Here is a 20,618-nt window from a genome sequence, read left to right as displayed (position 1 = left end):
AATCATGAAACAATAAATAATAAAATCAAATTATAGCTTCTGCGCAGCAATGGTCGGGGTCGGGCAATTTTAGGCAAAATTAGGCAATTCTGAGCAACACACACACTAAAACAAAGCATATCACAACATAGAAGTTACATCATATAATTATGGCATGCCCTTCAAATTGTGGATGAGTGGCTGAAGTGATCAGACTCATAATATACAAAGGAAAGAAAAAAACTCAAGAACAAGAAAGTAAGAATAACATTAACTGCTAGCAATTATGAACAAACTGGCCTGATCTAGCTTAAAGCTAAACATTATCCATGGTGACAAAGATGATAACATTTTTTAAAATGTAAAAGTAGCTATTGGATAGACTCTGCATATTGACTGATAGCTAAGCCAAATAAACAGGGAAAAGAGACAAGGGATAACAGGGAAAAGTGTTGATAAAGAGTATTTGTCTCTCCGCAAAACTGCCTGGATCATAATTATTTTAACTTTGGTATCTCTAATCCACATAGCATGATGCCTGAACATAGGACTTTCACATTAGAATGTCCATTCTGCCTTAGCTGAGACTGAGGTCTGTCTTCTATCTCACTGAGCTAATTGGCAAGTGACAGTTCATGTGTGGCTTTACAAATTGACAAAGCCAAGCATCAGGGTGCTAGACAGTAGCCATCCATGCCATGGAAAAGCAAATTTCAAAGTGAAAGTTCCAAAGCTGTAGCACATATGGTTGATTTGTTATGAATTTTCAAAGTTTTGAAATTTAGAGGCTTGCTGTAGTGCCACCATCAGGACTATTGTCTTGTGTTTCCAGTTGAGGACATCTGGCATGGGACTGGACCTTTATGAAAAGTTGGGGTAGATTTCTCATATGGAAATGTTGCACGAGCTGAGGCTTTAACTGACAATCTTCAACACCAAGAACCATCCTCTATCTCACTGAGCTAACTGGCAAACAGAAATGTCACATGTAGCTTCACAAATTGACTAAGCCAGTCACCTGTGTGCAAGACAGCAGCTGTTAGTGTGTAAAGGCAGATTTCAAACGGCTGTCAAAAATTCAGTTATTAAGACAAAAATCCAAAAATACAAAAATTGCATCTAGACAGCATGGAGATGTTGGTAATTTATTTTTAACAATGATTTATTGGCTCCATAAGCGAAAAACTGATTTTAAAAATGCCATTTTTGCATTGACTCCAATTGTTCGCATGACAGCGAAATTCAAAATGCTGTAAAAAATTCAGTTTTTGAGATAAAATTCTGATATTTTCCAAACATCATCTCCCATGACTCCAAAATTTTGTCATTTTTTTAATGAACACTGAAAATGTATTTAGCAAGAATTTGCAAGTATATGTTTACAATACTGTTTACAGTCAAACATTTTGATGCACTGTAGGTTCAATTTTCGTTAAATCAAAAATCTGTGGGGATTGTTTGTGTAGGACAGTCTGAAGATGCTCTGTAGCAAGTTTGGTGTCAATTGAGCAAAAATTGTGGGAGGAGATAGGTTTAATAAGTTTTACAGTTTTTGAAAAAAACAGAGTGATGGACTTCATAATTTGCAATAGGTTTAAATGTACAAAAGTTTCTTCAGTATTGGGGCTACATTTTGGTGAAAGTTGCAAATCTGTAGCACATATGGTTGATTTGTTGTGAATTTTCAAAATTTTTAAAAATTTAGAGGCTTGCTGTAGCGCCACCATCAGGACTATTGTCCTGTTTTTGCAGCTGAGGCAATTTGGCATGGGACTGGGCCTTTGTGTAAAGTTTGGTGATTTTTTGCGCATGGGAAGTATGGTTTCCTTGGAAGAAGAAGAAGAACATGCAGCAAAACAATAGGGTCCTGGCAGCTTAGGCTGCCCGGCCCCTAATAAGAGACAACATGTTAAAAGAGTTGCAGCAGTTTTAAGTGTAAAAATAAATGGTTTCAGACCTGTATCAGGAAAGTCAGAGTTAGTTAACGGCTGAAGTGAACAGATACATTTTTAGCTTTCTTTAAAAAATATTTCGTGAGCTGGCTTCCCTGATATCTATAGGTCGTGTGTTCCACAGCTTTGGGGTGTAACTGACAAAGGCCGCATCCCAGATCTTCTTCCGGCTGTTGCTGGGAATCTCCACTAAACCAGCAGCAGATGAACACAGTGTTCTTGGAGGCAAATAGTTAATGAGGAAATTAGCAATGTAGGTGGTTCGGGGCCATTGTCCAAGCTTCGTATACAAGAAGAAGGAGCTTCAATTCTAAACGTAACAGGAAGCAAGTGCAGAGCAGCTCAGACCAGCCTGATGTGCTCTGGTGGTTCTGGTTCATAACTGAGCTGCAGAGTTTTAAATTAGCCCTTTTAAACTCCGTCAGTAAAAGTGTCCAGTCAGCTTGGAATAAAAGCTTGAATCTAAATGCTTCGAAACACATAATAGTCAGGAGGTGCACTTCTGAAGAATCTTATATATCTTTATATTAATATTAATACATCAGTGATATGGATACTGCAGTATCTTTTGTTGGTGCATTTTTGTGCAATCATCTGGCTTCTGTTTTTTCTCTTTTTTTTTCCTTTTTTGGGTGGTATAAAGAAGCCAGTGCTAATGTGCTCCAATCACTGCTTTTCCTCAATATTGAGAGATCACTGTTCCCCTTACTCATTAGAGTTTTTAAGAAACTAACCCCGTCTAGTGGTTTTAAACCTGCCTGAAAAAGAGCAGCAAATGCATTTAGCAAGGTTTTCTGTAGTGGCAGTGAGTGAGCCAGAGAAAACACAGTGATTCAAGACTCAACATTAGCCACTTAAATGAGTGAGCCTTTTGCTTCAACACCTTCTGTCCATCTCTGACATCTCTGATACTGACACATCTTGTATTATTGCGTTTGTAGTCAGGCTCCCTTTTAGACCCTCTTTTTGATTAGTCTGTCCTAGTGTTGTCACGATACCAAAATCTTTGTTTTGGTACCAATACCAATATGAATTTCGATACTTTTCGATACTCTTCGGTACTTTTCCTAAGGAAAAGTCCTTTTGGATACAAACCTTTAGAACAATAAATAGTAGGGGTGTAACGGTACCATAAAAATCATGGTTCGGTAAGTACCTCGGTACGGACGTCATGGTTTGGTAACTCAAATGTTCCACCAAGTTTGTGTTGTCTCGTGTTGTCTCCCTTTGCAAGGCAGACTTTCACTTGTCTTTTTTCACGTGCGCCAGCTGCGAATGTTGATACAGGTGTTGTCTTACACACCACTTGTGCAATCTGTGCTCCAATAGGAACAAGAAAGGCGTTTGTGTGCATAAATGAGTAAAATAAATTAACTAAATTAATGAATTGAATCAATTTCAAAGTACCGGTATTTTCCAAATGCAGTATAGTACCGTTTGGAATACTCTAGTACCGCGGTACTATTTTAGTACCGGTATACCGTGCAACACTAGTTTGTCCTTCTTTTTGGGTTACATTGCAGTGTAGTTTTAACATGTCGGTCTCTGATGTGCTCTCTCCTGAGGGCATGGACTACAATATCTTCCAGGAGGGTTAGATATACCATCTTAACAGCTGCTTGGTGGTAAATCATAATATAATATTTTATAAACCCTCCATACCTATTAAAAGGCTACCAAGTAATAATAATGGAGCATGAACCATAGATGACAATATTGCAGTAGGAAGTGGAAGTTAATTGTGAATGCATGAATGAAAGTCTCTGCAGCTGAAACAGAGAGGGATGGCCAGAGGTGGGCAATGTTTCTGAGATGGAAGAAGGCTATTTTGGTGATGTGTTTGTTATGTTGGTCAAAGGAGGGGGTTTGATCAAAGATGACACCAAGGTCATAGATATGGGGGAAGGTGAGCACAGTGGAGCCATCAATGGAGGGGAGAAGTTAAAGAGGCAACAGATAGGATTAGTTTATTTTTTAGCTTGGCGCCACCTAGCGTCAGCAGTGTTGCTTGGACTGTCACAAAGACCAAATTGACCGTGGGGATCAGAGATAATCAATAAAATGTAGGCTGTAAAGCCACCAGTATACCTCTATGTATATGTAGAATGAGAGGGTGTGTGGACACTATACTAAATAAATGAGTAAAGAGACCGAGCAACAATTATAAGATTTATCTGAAGAAAAAAACAAATAGTAATGCAAATAATTACACCAGAATGCACAGTACCAGTACAAACAACTCACAGTAAATTATACCAATATGCACAGTATCAGTACAAACAACAGTAGACACGTAAGGGATAATGTATTGAGCCGGTGACTGTTGAAAAATAACTCCCGACAGGGGAATGGAACCCCGACGCGCAGCGGAGTTATTTTTAACAGTCACCGGCTCACTATACATTATCCCGCTTAGAACATGGCTTAGTACTAAAAGATTCAAATGTTACAACTGGCATCAATATTATTAAACTGCTGGCAGAGTGTATTGACAGAGGAGAGGCGTTCACCAGACAAACAGGAGCGGAGGAGAGGATTTTACTCCACTTCTCCCGGTCGGAGAGGCTGGGTTGCTGCAGGGCGGGGTGGGGGTAATCACTGTCCGAGGGCTGCCGTAGAATGGCAACGAGGATGTCAGCCGACCAACACTCGCTACCCGGTCCCTGGTTGCGGCGATTTGCGATGCTAGCCAGCTAGGAATGAACTAGCAGCCAGTACAGTATAGCCCTCCCTCGGCTAGCTAACATTTAGCCGTGTTACTTACTGATCCATTAGAAAGAAAGCTAGCTGGACATTGGTGTTGAAGCCTCTTTGGTCACGGAGCTCCCTCCATCTCTTGAACGCCTGACTGAGGTTTACTCTTGTTTTTCCTCTTCTTTTATCACTCTCCTTTTTGTGCATCCCCGCCTCCTCAGACAGATTAGCTTGTTTTCTTTTGGGAGGCCGTTTTTCTCCAAACTTTGTCCGTCTGCCATTGTGCTCCTGACTCAACTATCTCATGCCCCGGCCAGTTCCTCATAAGGACCAGTTCCAGTCCCTGATTGGCTGACCGACCAGTTTGGCAATACATGACGCATTTCCTGCCATAAAGCAGATTTTTTCCGTGAAAATTCGTCCCCGGTGGCAGAAGCTTATTGCAAAGATTGCAAAGCCATTAAGTAACCTATGTAAACGCTGATAGTCTGAGTTTACTGTGTATATTACCCTGTGCAACCCACATTATTTTCACAATGATATATATAGGAAAAAATGCTGTCTGTTGCTTCTTTAAGGGAGGTTTCAATAGCCCTTTTTAGATAGGAATTGCGCAGATTTGTAGGAAAGCCCAATCAGTCTTTTTTCAGCATTGGCAGTATAAAAACAAAATCTGGGAGTGCAGCAAAATGCCGCCTGCCTACTTTTGTTTATACAGAATGCCCCTTTTTTCGGGGCAATGAGTGGCGTGAGCAAGTAACAAAACCTGTGGCTTAATTTTTTATAGTTGAATTTTTTCATTAATAATTCGTGAGGATGGGGACCCTATGGAGCACCGAAGAGAGTAAACATGTCCCCTTACTGCTCTGAGAGAATGTGACTTAAAAATAGTCTTTTAATGTGCAGTTTTTCATACTAATAGTCTAGGACAGTTTATAACGAACTTTAAAGCCTTCTGGCTTAACCAGTGTGATTCTTGACTGACCACGATGTCCAATTCTTGTCCAAAATAAGAGGTTGCGAGAGGAGGGCACAAAGCATTGCAACATCCTGAGCAGACTACACCGGTATCAGAGAATGCTAATGCTACTAGCGCCCTTAATGCTACGCTGCTACAGTCCATGATGGACTCCCTCAAGTGCAACATATTCAGGAAAACTGATGCCCTGTCCACGAGCCTGGGCTGTGAAATATTGTCAGTGAGACAAGAATTCAAGACCTTAATTGAACCACTCCAGCATACACTGGAGGAACTGAGGAACGTAGGGCTGTTCAGAAGGATTGATTACGTTCATTTTGTCTTCTTTTTTAAAATTGTTCAATATTTTCTTATCTTCAGACAAAAAGTGTAGGAGATGTTTCTTTTACCTGACTCCAGTCTTCCTCAGAAGTGTCACCCTACGTGTTGCTGATGTGTCATTTATCAGCTGGTCGGCTATTGCAGCTATTTCATCTATGCAAGGTGGCAAATGACCAGCATCAGATTGCTATCCAAAGAGTATTACAGAAAATGTCAACACAAGTTAGTCCCTGTTTTGACTGATATGTTTTGGGAATCATTTCAGTCTCTTAGTTTGCCCCCAACACTCAATCAAGCTTCCATTTCTCTTACTTTAAAAAGGAATAAAGATCCTCTTGCCTGCTCTTCCTACCGACCAATCAGTTTCTTAAATGTGCATTTTAAATTGCTGTCCAAAATACTCACCCTACATCTGGAAAATTTGTTACCAACCATTATCTCTCTGGACTAAACAGGATTAATAAAAAATAGGCACCCTTTTTCTAAATTTAAGACAACTTTTTAACACAGTATATTATTACCACGTGACTTCTGTCCCAGAGGCTGTGATATCCCCAGACGCCGAAAAGGCCTTTGATTGCGTGGAGTGGAGGTATCTCTTTTACACCTTAGATAAGTTTGGCTTTGATAAGAAATTCATCTCATGGGTGAAGCTACTGTATTCATCCCCCCTGGCCTCACTGAGGACTAATAACATCCTGTCAGTATACCTTCTCCTCCCTTGTACCAACCGGCAGGGCTAAGTCCTCTTTAGTTTGCCTTAGCTGTTGAACCCCTCTCTATCTGTACACAGTGGACTTCTGCTACAACTCTGAAACGTGTCACATCCAGAAATTTGCAGATGACACGGCCATCATGGGATATATCAGAGACGATGAAGAGGAGGAATACAGGAGCCTGGTGAGGAACTTTGTTGTCTGGTGCCACACAAACAACCTGCAGCTCAACACCTCAAAGCTCTGTCATATCTTAGAGAGCTCATAGTGCCTTATTATCCCACCAGAACACTGCGCTCTGAGAACGCAGGGTTACTCGTGGTCCCTAAAGTCTCCAAAAGTAGATCAGGAGCCAGAGCCTTCAGCTATCAGGCTCCTCTCCTGTGGAATCATCTTCCTGTTACAGTCCGGGAGGCAGACACTGTCTCCACATTTAACACTAGACCTAAGACTTTCCTCTTTGATAAAGCTTATAGTTAGGGCTGGTTCAGGCCCTGTACCAGCCCCTAGTTAGGCTGACTTAGGCCTAGTCTGCCGGAGGACCCCCTATAATACACCGAGCACCTTCTCTCTCTCTCTCTCTCTCTCTCTCTCGCATCCTATTACTGCATCTTGCTAACTCGGCCATTCTGGATGTCACTAACTCGGCTTCTTCTCCGGAGCCTTTGTGCTCCACTGTCTCTCAGATTAACTCATATCGCAGTGGTGCCTGGATAGCGTGACGTGTGTGGTTGTGCTGCTGCCGTGGTCCTGCCAGATGCCTCCTGCTGCTGCCATCATTAGTCATTAGTCATACTTCTACTGTTATTATACACATATGATTATTGTCACACATGTATACTGCCAGATATTAATATATACTTTCAACATATTGTACCACAATAGCCAGAACTATAACTATAACATTATTACTTTCATTAATGTTGTTGTAAGCTACTGTCATTACCGTCTGTCCTGCATCTCTCTCTCTCTCTCTCTCTCCCTCTCTCTCTTTCTGTCTCATTGTGTCATACGGATTACTGTTAATTTATTATGCTGATCTGTTCTGTACGACATCTATTGCACGTCTGTCCGTCCTGGAAGAGGGATCCCTCCTCAGTTGCTCTTCCTGAGGTTTCTACCGTTTTTTTTCCCCCGTTAAAGGGTTTTTTTTGGGGGGAGTTTTTCCTTATCCGCTGTGAGGGTCCAAAGGACAGAGGGATGTTGTATGCTGTAAAGTCCTGTGAGGCAAATTGTGTTTTGTGATATTGGGCTTTATAAATAAAATTGATTGATTGATTGATTGACTAAAGAACTGGGGCCTCATTTATAAAGCTTGCTTACGCACAAAACGTGGCTTGAAAGTGGTGTACGCCACTTCCCACGCAAAGGTTGTGATTTATAAAAATAAACTTGGCGGGAGAATGTGCGCACCTGTAAGCAAACTCTGAGTCATGCGTGCGCACATTTTGGAGACACTGGGAAGTGGCGACGCAGACGGCAATGTGGAGAAGTGGAGTCAGATTTTTAGTGATGTCTCACACAAATTTAATGTCACGCTATATCCACCTTAGATCCACGTTATCATTGAAATTAAATCCAGCAGCCTTATTTTGCGCTCGGATTGAGTAATAATCGTTTCATAAAAACGTTGTAAAATCCAACTCAAATCCTGAATTGAAATTCTTTCTAAATATGTATTTAATCCGCACTGCCTCTAACGTCTCATTGTCCACTATGTGAGCGCAGGATATTTCCAGTGCATTTATCATGTCTCCAAATACAGCCATTAAGCACAAAGTTACACTCATTTCATCAGCCCTACTTAGACATGTGCTGTTCATGACAAAACCGGCATGAAGAAACGTGGTCGACTATTACACTTTCATCTTTGAATTATATTTCAAATTACACATTGTATTTTGGGACAGGGATACCATTGGTTCATGCTGTAATTCAGGCCGGGTGTCTGATCAGACTAATTGCCATAAACATATAAATACTGCGGTGACCCTCGTGCATAATTGCGCAAGATGGCACTGGCACATACTCCTTTTTTCCTCCACCTTTAATAAATGTGATTCTTTATGTCCCACATCAATGTCAAACATCAAATTTAAAAGCAACACATTAACTACATGTTGGTGAAGGAGTAGAAATATTTGGTCTACCTTTAGATCAGTGCAGTAGTGCAGTCCCACAGACACATCAGCGGACAGCATCAGCAGCGCTGATGTGTTGCCACTTTTTTTGCTTTATTAGTGATCCCGCTGCTGTGGCCACCAAATAAAATCTTATATTTATATGCAGATCGCATTCACGAGGTGATTGGCATGACCATTTATGGTTGAACTAGGGCGTGTAGAGGGCAGAATATGAGGCGGATCTGGGTGCGCACAACTCCAGGAGGTCTGTGATTTATAAAGAGAACATTGCGTGCAAGTGTGTGTGCACACGGTTTTATAAATCAGATTATTTTATGCGCACGCCATTTTCAGCTTTTGGGCACACGTCAACTTTTAGTATGAATCCTAAGCACTCTTTTATAAATGAGGCCCCTGGTCATTGACTTCGGGAGGGACAGACCCAGACTCAGACCAGTTCTGTTAGGAGCAGAGGAGGTGAAGGTCGTGGAGACCTATAAATATCTTGGGCTGTGGCTGGACAACAAGCTGGACTGGACGAGCAACACTAAGCAGCTTTACAAGAAGGCTCAGAGCAGGATGTCCTTTCTGAGGAGGCTACGATCCTTCAACATCTGCAGGAAGCTCCTGTGGATGTTCTACCAGTCCGTGGTCGCCAGTGTCCTTTCCTACGCTGTGGTGTGCTGGGGCGGGAGCACATGAAAGGCAGAACTTTCCAGGTTGGAAAAGCTGGTCAGACTGGCCGGCTCGGTGGTTGGCATGAAGCTGGACCCCCTGGTGACAGTGGCGGAGAGGAGAACCAAAAAAGAACAGAGAACTAACAAACTGTGGAGCATCTTGGACAATGCCAACCATCCTCTGCACACTGTCATCAGCAGCCGGAGGAGCCGGTTCAGCGACAAGCTGCTCCTTCCAAAGAGCCGGACAAATAGACTGAAAAACTCCTTTGTCCCTCGTGCCATCAAACTGTTCAACTCCTCACTGGGGGGGAGGAGGGCGAACAGATGAACAGATGTACAATAACCATGTACAATACAATACATGTGCAATAACAACACAACCATATGTAGCCGGTGCACTGTTCCTTACCCCTCCCAGTGCAGGGCTCTGGCTTCACTGGTGCTCCACTGATTGCTGGGCGGCACCACACACCTTTTATATATTTGTCCGGTCACACCGGCCACCCCTCTCTTCTCTTCCGGTTCCACTCGTCCCCCGTGGTGGCTGTGGCCTGGCGTGGCGTGGCAGAGCCTGTGCAGGTGTGGTGGAGCCATTGTGGCGTGGCCGTGAGCGCATCGGAGCGCTGTCTGGCGTGTTTTGCCATCGTGGCTCACGTCTCCTCTCGCAGCATAACAGGTATGCGCACCGCTGTTCTTTCTCCCACTTAGTGTGCCATATGCGCATTGGTGACGCGGTCCTTTATTGCAGTGTGGCAGACTACGATTGCCGTGGGGCCAGGTTGCCCCACTGGAAGCCCTCCTGGTGTGGTTGTGTCTCCTCGTGGTAAGTCGGCATTGTCCGCTCTCTTTTCCTTCTCACCCGTTGCTCCACTCCTGGCTAACTGTTAATATTCTGTGCCTCATGTTTGGATCAGGCAGAAGCTGTGGAAATAACTGCCTGGCCTGCTGTGACACTGCGCCGGTGAAGTCCATTTAAATACGAATTCATCGCCACGGCTCCCTGGATGACACTGCTGTTTTGGTTTTATTGTTTTGGTTTTATTGTTTTGGCACTGTTTTTGTTTCTATTTTAGTTATTTGAAGATTTAATTCCTTTTTTTGTTATTTTCCATTTTACTTAATTGTTTTTGTGTGTGTGTGTGTGTGTGTGCGCGCGCGCGTGCGCGTGCACTGTGTGTGCATGCATGTGTTGCAAGACCAGTCATACTGTGAAGCCATTTTAATTTTCCTTCTCTCCCTGTGGACAGGTGCTGTGGGCCCAGAGCAGCGCCCCAATCCCTGGTGGCGGGTTCTTCACTTCTCCTCATTGTGTGCAGTGTCACAGGTGATAGTTTAGTTTATTTTTCTCCTCCCTCATTGGTTTTCGGGCCGCTGCAGTAAGCTCCAGCCCTGTCCTTTCCCCTTTTGGCCCAGTATTTCGTTGTGGTATAGACTGGTAATCCTGAGCCTTTTTAATAATAATCTGTGTAATAAAGAATATTTTGATACCTTGAACACCGTCTCCTGCCCAGTGATGATCCGAACCTGTGTGACCTTTAGCCTCCCTAAAAATAGTAACTACTTCTTGGGGCGAAATTCCCCAGGTGGAGTTGTTCGGCAACACACTCATCCCCACCCTCCACTTGCCACACATATTTTGTATATGTATATTTCAATCAGTTCAATCAATTTTATTTATAAAGCCCAATATCACAAATCACAATTTGCCTCACAGTGCTGTGTGTGATATGGAACTTCAATTTCCCTGAGGGAACCTCCCAAAGGGATTAATAAAGTCATGTCTAAGTCTAAGTCAATTGCGCTTCGTTGTGACCTTTGTATTACAGGTGTTATCACTGTCTGTCCCTGCGCTTTTGCTACTCTTAACTTATTTGGTGCTACAGCCAGTTATAAAATGAACTCAAATAAAAGTGAATTATTTTCTTTAAATAAGGCTGCGCATGATTATCCACTACATAGCCTACCATTTAAAACTGCAGTGCAAGGCTTCACTTATTTAGGGATCCAAGTAACTGGCATATTTAGAGACCTTTATGAAGCTAATTTTGCTCCCCTTTTTATTTGTGTACAAGAGGATTTTCACAGATGGTCAGTGCTGCCCGCATTAATTCCATAATTCCAGATGAATACTCTCCCTAAATTCCTTTATTTATTTCAGTGTGTACCTATTTTCCTCACCTATAATGTTTTCAGTAGAACTGACTCCATTTATTAGAATTAGGGCTCTAGTTTCGCAGACCGGGCATGGCGGGAACGCAGCGCACCTGCACTTCGCCAACTGGGTGTGGCCAGGCGGATTTTGTAAGTTTGGCACACCGTGCGCCCTGGCGCAGCTACTCCTCTTTCCCACCTCCGTCCCTCCTACCGGCGCAAGTCGGAAAGAGGAGGAGAGAAGGCGTGGAGTGGGTTTTACACACATCACACCAATCAAATGAGCCCCTCTCCTCGCCCTTAAATGCGCCGTGCGAAGGCGTAATGAGAGTTTACTCAATTCGCCATTGCAGAAGAGAGCAGCAGCGTCAGACGGCCAAACTCCTCCCAGGAGGAAACTTATGTTTTGGTCCGGGAGGTCTGCTCGCAGTGTCCGAATATACAGAACTGTGAGCAGACCTCCACGGGCTGATGATGCAAAGGTAGCCTGGGAGGAGGTCACCACAATTGTAAATCAATGTTGCGTTACTCTCGTGCGCGCACACGCTCTCTCTTTCTCTCGCAGTCTCACTCTGTTTCTTTTCTTTTGACTTTTCTAAGATGACAGATGCTGAATATATACTCTCTATCTGATGCTGTGGCTGTTTGTGGTTGGCTGAGAGGGATGTGAACTCATTAGTTTACAGGCTGTGTTAATCAAATCAGGTTGGGTTTCCATTACGCATGCCAAATGTGCCAAACAGTGCCAATGCCCTTTGATCTGACATCAGATGTGATGGGACAGTCGATATAGAGATACATTTATGTGCTGATTGCAGATAGTTGCATTGAATAGTGGTTTTGTGGCTATTTATTGCATTGTTAATGTGCCTGATATTCTGGAAACCTGCCTGTGAGGTTTTGGTGACGTGTGCGCACTGTCCGCCGGTCAGCCAAACTTCGGCTTACACCGGCTGCACTCCCCCTGCGTTGACAGTAGACCTGGTTTGAGATGGCGAGCTTTTAGCACACCGTTGGCGAAGCCTTTTGGCAAGAAACTGTCACTGCGCCAAGCTGGATCAGTCGACACCTCCCCCTGCTGCACTGGCACACCCATCTCAGCGCACCTCGGTCTGCCAAACTACCAAACTGAGCGCGCCTCGGGTTGCACTGCTCGAAACTAGCTCTGCGTGGGGTTCGCCATCCTGCGCCAACCTGCGCTGCGCCGGGAAACTAGAGCCCTTAGAATTTATCTGGAACAAAAAAAAAAAACTCCAAGGACACGCAATTTTTTTTTTTACAGAGGCCAAAGGCGCAGGGAGGGATGGCTCTACAAAATTTTAGATTTTATTATTGGGCAGCCAATATATTTATATATAATAACATAAATTAATAACACCTTTGCTTCTTTTCAACAGTTATCTAAAAATTTGACCCTACCTCAACAATGCTTCTTTAGATATCTTAAGATTCATAGATTTGTTAAACATTCCTCAAGCCAGCCATCTATATATGCTCAAATTCATACCCTGAAGCTAGTCTCTTTAAAACTCTATTAAAACACTTTGGGAAGTGGATCTGGGTGAGGAGTTTCCTGAGGAACTTAAGGAGGGTGTCTTTGATAAAGTGCACAAATCATCTATATGTGCAAAACATGGACTGATCCAGTGCAAAATAGTACACCCCACTCAATTCACAAAAGTTAGGTGTAGTTAAGCACCGGCTAGCCATGTACACATGTTCTGGAATTGTCCTGCATTACAGACGTACTGGGGGGAAATCTTTAGATCACTGTCAAGGGTTACTGTAAAATCTGTTGAACCTAATGCTATGATTGCATTGTTTGGTGTAACTCCACCCACAGTCCCATTTTTTCCCATGAGGAAACTTTTCCACCCTTTGTTACCTTAATAGCCAGATGTTTGGTGTTGCTCAAGTGGAAGTCCCCAACACTTCTTCATACACTATGGATAAGGGAAATCCTTAATTTTGTCAAACTGGAAAGAATCAGGTACATAATGAGGGGCTCCCTGAGGAAATTGTCCATGATGTGGGATCCCTTTCTCAAGCACGTACAAGAGCTGGACTTTCCAGATATTCCTAAATGAATGATCATCTGTTTCACAGACATTAAATTGTGGTGTGACGGGCAGTTGTCCGACCAACAACCATTATATTATGTTTTAGAATTTAGTGTAATTTTTATCATCATGTATTTTCACATATTCTTATATTTCAATATCATTACTATGTTGTTTTGTTCTTTGTCTTGTTCTGGGTACTGATTTGGTTTGTAGTATTTGTCTTGTCTTAGTCCTGTCTTGGTTTTGTATTGCTCTTATTTTTCTTACTACTTACTTTTTTCTTGTGTTACTATTGGGCTGTCCAAATATTATTGTGCTTTCTATGTGCTCTATTTGGAAAATCTCAATAAACAGATTTGGGAAAAAATAAATAATTCATGAGGATGAAACTTTTCAACTGACTGACTTTTTCAACTGTATCACTGTTTCTATCTTTCGCTTCCATCTTTGCCTTCTTCTCTATCTCCAATCCTTTTTTTCCATCTCTGGGTTTACTTCTTTCTTTCTTTCTTTCTTTCTCCCTCATCTCAATGTCCCCTTCTGTTGTATCTTCCCCTTTTTTTTCTCACTTTGTCCCATTTTGTTTGAGTTTCTGTCCCTATCGCTTTATCTTCCTGTGTCTGTCTCTTTTTCTCTCTCCTTCCTCTATCGTTTCAACCCCCTCCTTTCTCTCCTCTCAGCCCCCCTCTCCCGCTCGCTCTTTGGTATCACAATGATGGTGTGGTTTGAACCAGTAGAGACTGGTTTGGGGATGAGATCATGAGAGCATGTCTTGTTTTTGACAGTGGGAGTCCATTAGGCCTAAAGGTCACAGCAGCAGAGAGGTCACTTCAGTCACCACACACACTGCAAATGAAAAATGGAGCTGAGGGGGGAACGTCACACAACAACAAACAAACAGACAAAACATACATCTTTCCTTTTGATGAAAAGTAATTTCTATGCAGTCATGGATTCAGTCAGATCTGATAGATTTTTCTGTTCAGGTCACTATCAGGCCTAACGAATGAGCTCCAACAGGACACTGCGCTGTTCTCTTTCACTATTTCACAACATCTGGGTTACTGAGCTCCAGTGTGACACAACTTGCGTGATTCTGACAGAATAAACAGGCGTGCATACATACATGCACAGAAGCAAACAAACACAAACACACACTGTAAAAAAACAAACAAAAGGCAGGCATGTTAACTTTCACACAGCACCAGATGGGACTGGAGCAATTGTTTTTTCTAAGAGCAGATGCAGGGAAAAAACACAGACACCCATGCGGGATGACAAATTTAGCAGCCTCAGGGGACAGGAAGTCAGTGGATACAAGAGACAAAACCTGAGCAATATTATATAATCTGATATTGTACTTTGTGGCACAGATCTTAATATGTTACAGTTGCTGGTTCTCTTAAATTTTGCCTCAAAAAGAAAAACAATTCTATTTCATTTGCTAAAGTGTACTTCTTTGGTTACTGTGTTTGGTTAAAGCTACAAATGGCAACTTTTATTAAAAAATTACACTTCTGATGAAGCTGTCTCTATAACACATTCTCACCCTGACCTCAGCACATATCAGTGATTGATCATGGATTTTCCACATCGAGATATGACTTGCAAGGTACCCTGGGTGTTTTTGTTGTTGACGTTCTGGGCCTGTTACATGCTTTATGTGTTTTCAAAATATACTTCCATTTTCTCAGGAAATGTACAGTGGCATACAATCTTTTTCAAAATGAGCGCACTACGTCATTACAACACTGCAAATTGACATTTTTCATCTGTTAAAATGTACACCTCCAATCTGTATTAAATCTGTCATCTTTATTTCACATGATCTCTCCTGATTGAAATAGATTTTTTTTTTCACAAAATATCCATCTCATGTACTGCTGTGTGGAAATATAACAGGCTCGGCAGTTATAAGACAACTTCGATATTTTTCAACCTGGGCCCTATTTCCCCATGTGTATGTGTGACTATGATTCATAGGTACAACTCGATCTAAAATTGGTTCAGTATTGAGGGAGGCGGATACAACCGGAGCCGTGAAACAAGCTAAAATGGTAACGGGGGCGGAGTCAGCTGTCAGTCAGTGTTGGAGCAGAGGGGGGGTGGGGGGGGGGGGGGGTTACGTGGCCCCCTCAATGTATATGGTGACTACTGCCCTGCCAGCATGCATAATTAGGCCTCAGTTGTTTGGGTGCGCAAAGGTGAAGTGGCTGGTCTTGTCATACAAAGTTTGATGGAGTGTCAACTGGACAATATGGAGATATTTGCATCTTGAAAGCCGGACTACAAATGTGGATAGACAGGGAGAAACACACGCAAGCCTAAGACGTGGTAAGATACGATATTCCTCACTATATGAAGTGACTGATAACAAGATCTGTATAATGGGTTGTAAAGAAATTCGTCAGGTTTTTATTTTGTAGACAATTTATCTGTATTTATAGCATGATGGGATGACAGCACAATGATGTGGGTGGTATCATTGGAAAGCTCTAGTCCTGCACTTTCATGTGATATGCGTGGCATTTCTGTGCAACCCTGCATTCGCGAGTAATCCATCCAAGAGTAATGTGTGTGCAGAGCTGTATGAAAGCTCTGTTATACATCATTTTAGTGTAACTTTATCATTTTTTCTCTATGAAAACATTCGGAAAGTTACAATTCCGCTGTTTTACGTGATATGCGTGGCTTCTCGCTGTGATGCACAGTCGCAGAGAAAAACCATAGAGAAGAAGACGTGTGAATTTGGATGCACTATGCGTCGTTCGGGCCCGTAGGGTTAAATATAAATGGAAAAAATACAAATTCAAACATGATTGGATGTGCAAATATACTAAGTGAACTGTTAGGACTTCCCACAGCTCCTCTTACCTCTTTGCTGTCTCTCTGACACACATGTTCTTGAGCCTGTTGCACTGATTCTGGATGGACTCCTTGGCCTGTTGCTGCTGCATTTTCCACAAAAAATGGGACAAATTGTGTCCCAGGAGAGATTTTTTTTTCCCGGGAGAGCTGATGAAAAAAGAGAACAATTCTGGGAAAAACAGGATGGGTGGCAACTCTATATGCCTCGCGGCGTATCCCCCCGACATTTGTTCGGAATATTTCAAAACTTCTAGCTTTAAATAAACACTGAATTTGCGTCTTGTCGCCATCTTATCTGTTTACAATCAGCTGAGAGTGCGTGTGGATGTGCGTCTCTTTGAATGTGTGTGTGTGTGTGTGTAATCTGGGTCTAGCGCTCTATAACTGCCAAAACGTCACATAACCACCTCCGGTTTTTAAAAGAGGCCGACAGTTATTTATTAATTTTTTTTTATACCCGGTTAGTAAAAGAGGCCGGCTGCTAATAGGGGCCCAGTTTTAAATTGAGGAAATACGGTATGTCGATGGTGGGATGGGACGAGAGAACAGAAAATAATCACTTATTCACCATGCTTGGGTTGTAGGCTAATGTTACTCAACATGGAGGTAACATTAACGTTACAGCAGAGAGATTGCTGAGCAAAATAGCCTACACAACGATCACTTACCACGTCTGCTTGTTTTGTGATGCCGACAGATGGTGTGACGGTATCTTTCAAGAAAAGCGTTTGAACTATTCCTGAGCTTCTGCGCTCCATCCTTTCACTGTAGTCCTTGTAAACAAACATTTTCCGGACCGTTTCCACAGGCGTGTTGGGATCTATGTCCAGCACAAATAGCCATTGTTTCATCCTGTCCATATACGTCACTCTGCTCCATGTCTTCGGCTTGTTACCGCAACCTTTTACAATACATGTGTAAACCATGATATACAACAGCACTCTGTAAACTTTTCTCAAACTTTCTGCTGCGTCCAGCTGACGATACCGCAAATGCAAGGCTGGAAGTAATAACTACGCCACTGTGTCAGGTAAGCGCTGTGTCACTCCACCCAGTGGTTTACTCAAGAAAGTAGTTCCGAGTATTTGCTTCATGTGTCGTAATGTTACTTAATTATACGTTATTATTTCATAGCGTGGGGAATGCGCAAGTCATGTGTTTTCCACTAGAGCGTTTTGGAGTCATTTGATGGTGTATTTGATTAGTTTTGAGGGAGAGAGGGGGCTGCATCACCTCCATTTCAGCTGGCAGCTCTGTCCCACCGATCTCAAAACAGCAGGCACTGACATTTAAAGGTATCAGAATCAAAAGCTCGCCATTCTTGACCTGTGTATCAATTTTCATAAGAATATGATGTCGCTGGCTATGTCGCCATTTGGCCCCGTTCACATACAACACTGCCAAAATATCAAAATTTTCGCCAGACCAAACGTGTGTGCCAAATTTGGTGACTTTTTGAATTTGGGAAAGGGGCCAAATTGGGGATTATATTCTCGGAATAATAATAATAATAATAATAATAATAATAATTAAAGCTGCAAGCAGCTGTGATCGGGCCCTCGCTCCCCCATGCAACCGCGGGGGCCTGAGGCACGTGGGGGCTGTGGCGCAGAGCAAGAAGAGAGAAAAACCCTGGCAGGAGCGAAAAATGCAATGTTTCGTTCATCCACCAGGTGGTGCTACGAGTGTAACCAGATGTGGGCAGGTGCGTTCAGGGGTGGACCATCATCACACGTGAAGTTTCGAGCAAATCGGACAATGTCAATGTATAATAGATGGCATTTCCTGTTTCCACAAGGGGGCGGCATGAGCAAGATTGCCTACGTGCATATGGAGGCATTGAGGGCGGGGCTCTTATCATGTACAGAAATTCTGAAGCAGTTTGGATGAAGTATGTGGGAGGGAGAGCTGCTTCAATATGCATGGCGATGCATCAAATATGGTGGTGCCATGGAGGCCACACCCCTTAACGTAGAGACATCTTTTAATAATCTTTGATCAGCATGGTCTCTGGATGATCTGTAAGAAATTTGAAGTCGATTGGATGAAATCCCTAGGACTAGTTCATTAAAATACAACATGTGAAAATCACGCCAAAATGACAAGTCAAAATCAAAAACTTCCTGTTTGGAGTAGACCATTGGTGCCAGAGACTTTTATGTGCGTCTGGACAACATACACATGTGTACCAATTTTCATGTTCCAACTCCAAAAAAAACCCAATAGGGAGGGTTTTTTTAAAGTTTCAAGGGGGCGCTACAGAGGCATTTTGTTCCCCCCATGGGCGGCGCCCCTATCAGATGCAAGAGCTCGCCATTATTGACCTATGTATCCATTTTCAGGAGGAGATGAGGTCGCTGAAGCCATCAAAATGCCAAACGTATTTTGTGGCGAGTGATCGATATTCGCCACGCCGCCACATGGACACCATTAGACATAGCTTCACAGCATTCATAGGGTAGCTTCACCAACTTGTTCTGCATGCATTAGAAGTGGAATGAAGTTGATGCGGTCAAGTTTGTGGCATTAGTAAATGTTAAAGTAAAAACTGGTCACTTCCTGTTACCACCAGGGGGAGCTATGAGTAAGGTGGGATATTAACATATAGGGGCATTCGGGTCGGAGCCATCATCATGTCCAGCAAGTTTGAAGCTGCTGCGATCAAGTATGTGGGCGGGAGAGCCGTTTGAAATTCGATGGTAAGAAAAGGAAAAGTCGCCAAAATTTGTCACGCCCTAGCGGCCACACCCTTTGACATAGAGAAAAGCTTTTAATAACTTTTGATCAGCATGTTGTCAGGATGATCTGTAGTCAATTTGAAGTCAATCGGACGAAATCCCTAGGAGGAGTTTGTTCAAATTTAAGTTGTGAAAATCGCCATAACAAAAAAATTTAGAGCAAAATGGCTGACTTCCTGTTGGGATTTTACCATGATGACAAGAGACTTTTTTGTGCGTCTTGGTATGATACATGTGCGTACCAAATTTCGTTTGCCTACGACAAACTAACCCCAAGGGGAGGGGTTTTTGAAAATTTGTAGGGGGCGCTATTTCGGCATTTTGCATCGACCATGTGCAACCGCCCAAAAATATCGAAATTTGGATCCGGCCGGATGAATGTGGAAATTTAGAAGCATTTTGAAATTTGGGAAAAGGGCGAAATTGGGACACGAAATGTCGGAATAATAACAATAATAATTAAAGCTGCAAGCAGTGATGAACGGGCCCTCGCAGTCCACGTGCATCGAGGGGCGTGCACCTAGATGTCTTGTCAGCTGTAATAAATTAAAAACATAAACGTTATCTCTTACTTATGTTTCCAGTATGCAGGTAGGCACCCAACCCACGTATGTATTTTTCCAAAAAGTAGAAGCTGAATACATGCCCAATAGTTCAAGGTCTTCTGACTCTTTGAAAGTTGACATGGTGTCTCTAGCTCAAAGTATGAGGGACAAGAAGAGGTTGAAAGTCGATGAGTTTTGAGGAGGATTTGAAGATTTTCCAATTTACTTCCTTTCACATTAATTAGACTGCCACCAGGGCGCCACCTATTGGCCGATTTGCACCGAATTTTGCACAAACCCTCATCGGGCCATGGAACACAATTAGCAAAAGTGTTGTGGTAATCCGACTGTATTTGGTCAAGATATGAAAGACTGTCTCTTTTGAAAACAATGTGCAGGAATTTGTTGTTTAATATTTTGGGCTTTTTTTGGAATATTGAAATTCTTTTAATAACTTTTTGTCAGGAGGGTCCATAGATGCTTCATGCAAAGTTTGGTGCAAATCAGTCAAATCGCCTAGGAGGAGTTCGAAATAGTAGGTTTTTCATTGTTTGTGATTTTGCGAAAAGAAATTTAATGCAAAAGTGGGTGTGCCTTACATTACACAATTCAGCTGAATTCAGGGAACACTGAGATATAAGGCTTATAAACGTGCAACATGTTATGTGGGAGTTGTGGGCCAAAAACACTTCTGCATTGAAAATAGCGCCACCTGCTGGTCATTTTTGGTGTGTGAGTTACAGGGGCCAGTCTATACCACCCTTATCAATTTTATCTCCATGAGTGTTATGGTGTTGGCACAGTGCCAA

General features: G+C 42.6%; 1 protein-coding gene across 4 annotated transcripts in view; it reads right to left on the bottom strand.

The window, feature by feature from the left end:
* Positions 1 to 20,618, bottom strand: part of tnfrsf21 (tumor necrosis factor receptor superfamily, member 21) — a 301,642-nt gene that overhangs the window by 51,273 nt on the left and 229,751 nt on the right. The gene's annotated exons all lie outside the window — the stretch shown is intronic.

The sequence above is a fragment of the Epinephelus lanceolatus genome, chromosome 13 (genome assembly GCF_041903045.1).
Source record: "Epinephelus lanceolatus isolate andai-2023 chromosome 13, ASM4190304v1, whole genome shotgun sequence".
Taxonomy (NCBI): Eukaryota; Metazoa; Chordata; class Actinopteri; order Perciformes; family Serranidae; genus Epinephelus; species Epinephelus lanceolatus.
This window is presented reverse-complemented; position numbering and strand designations above follow the sequence as displayed.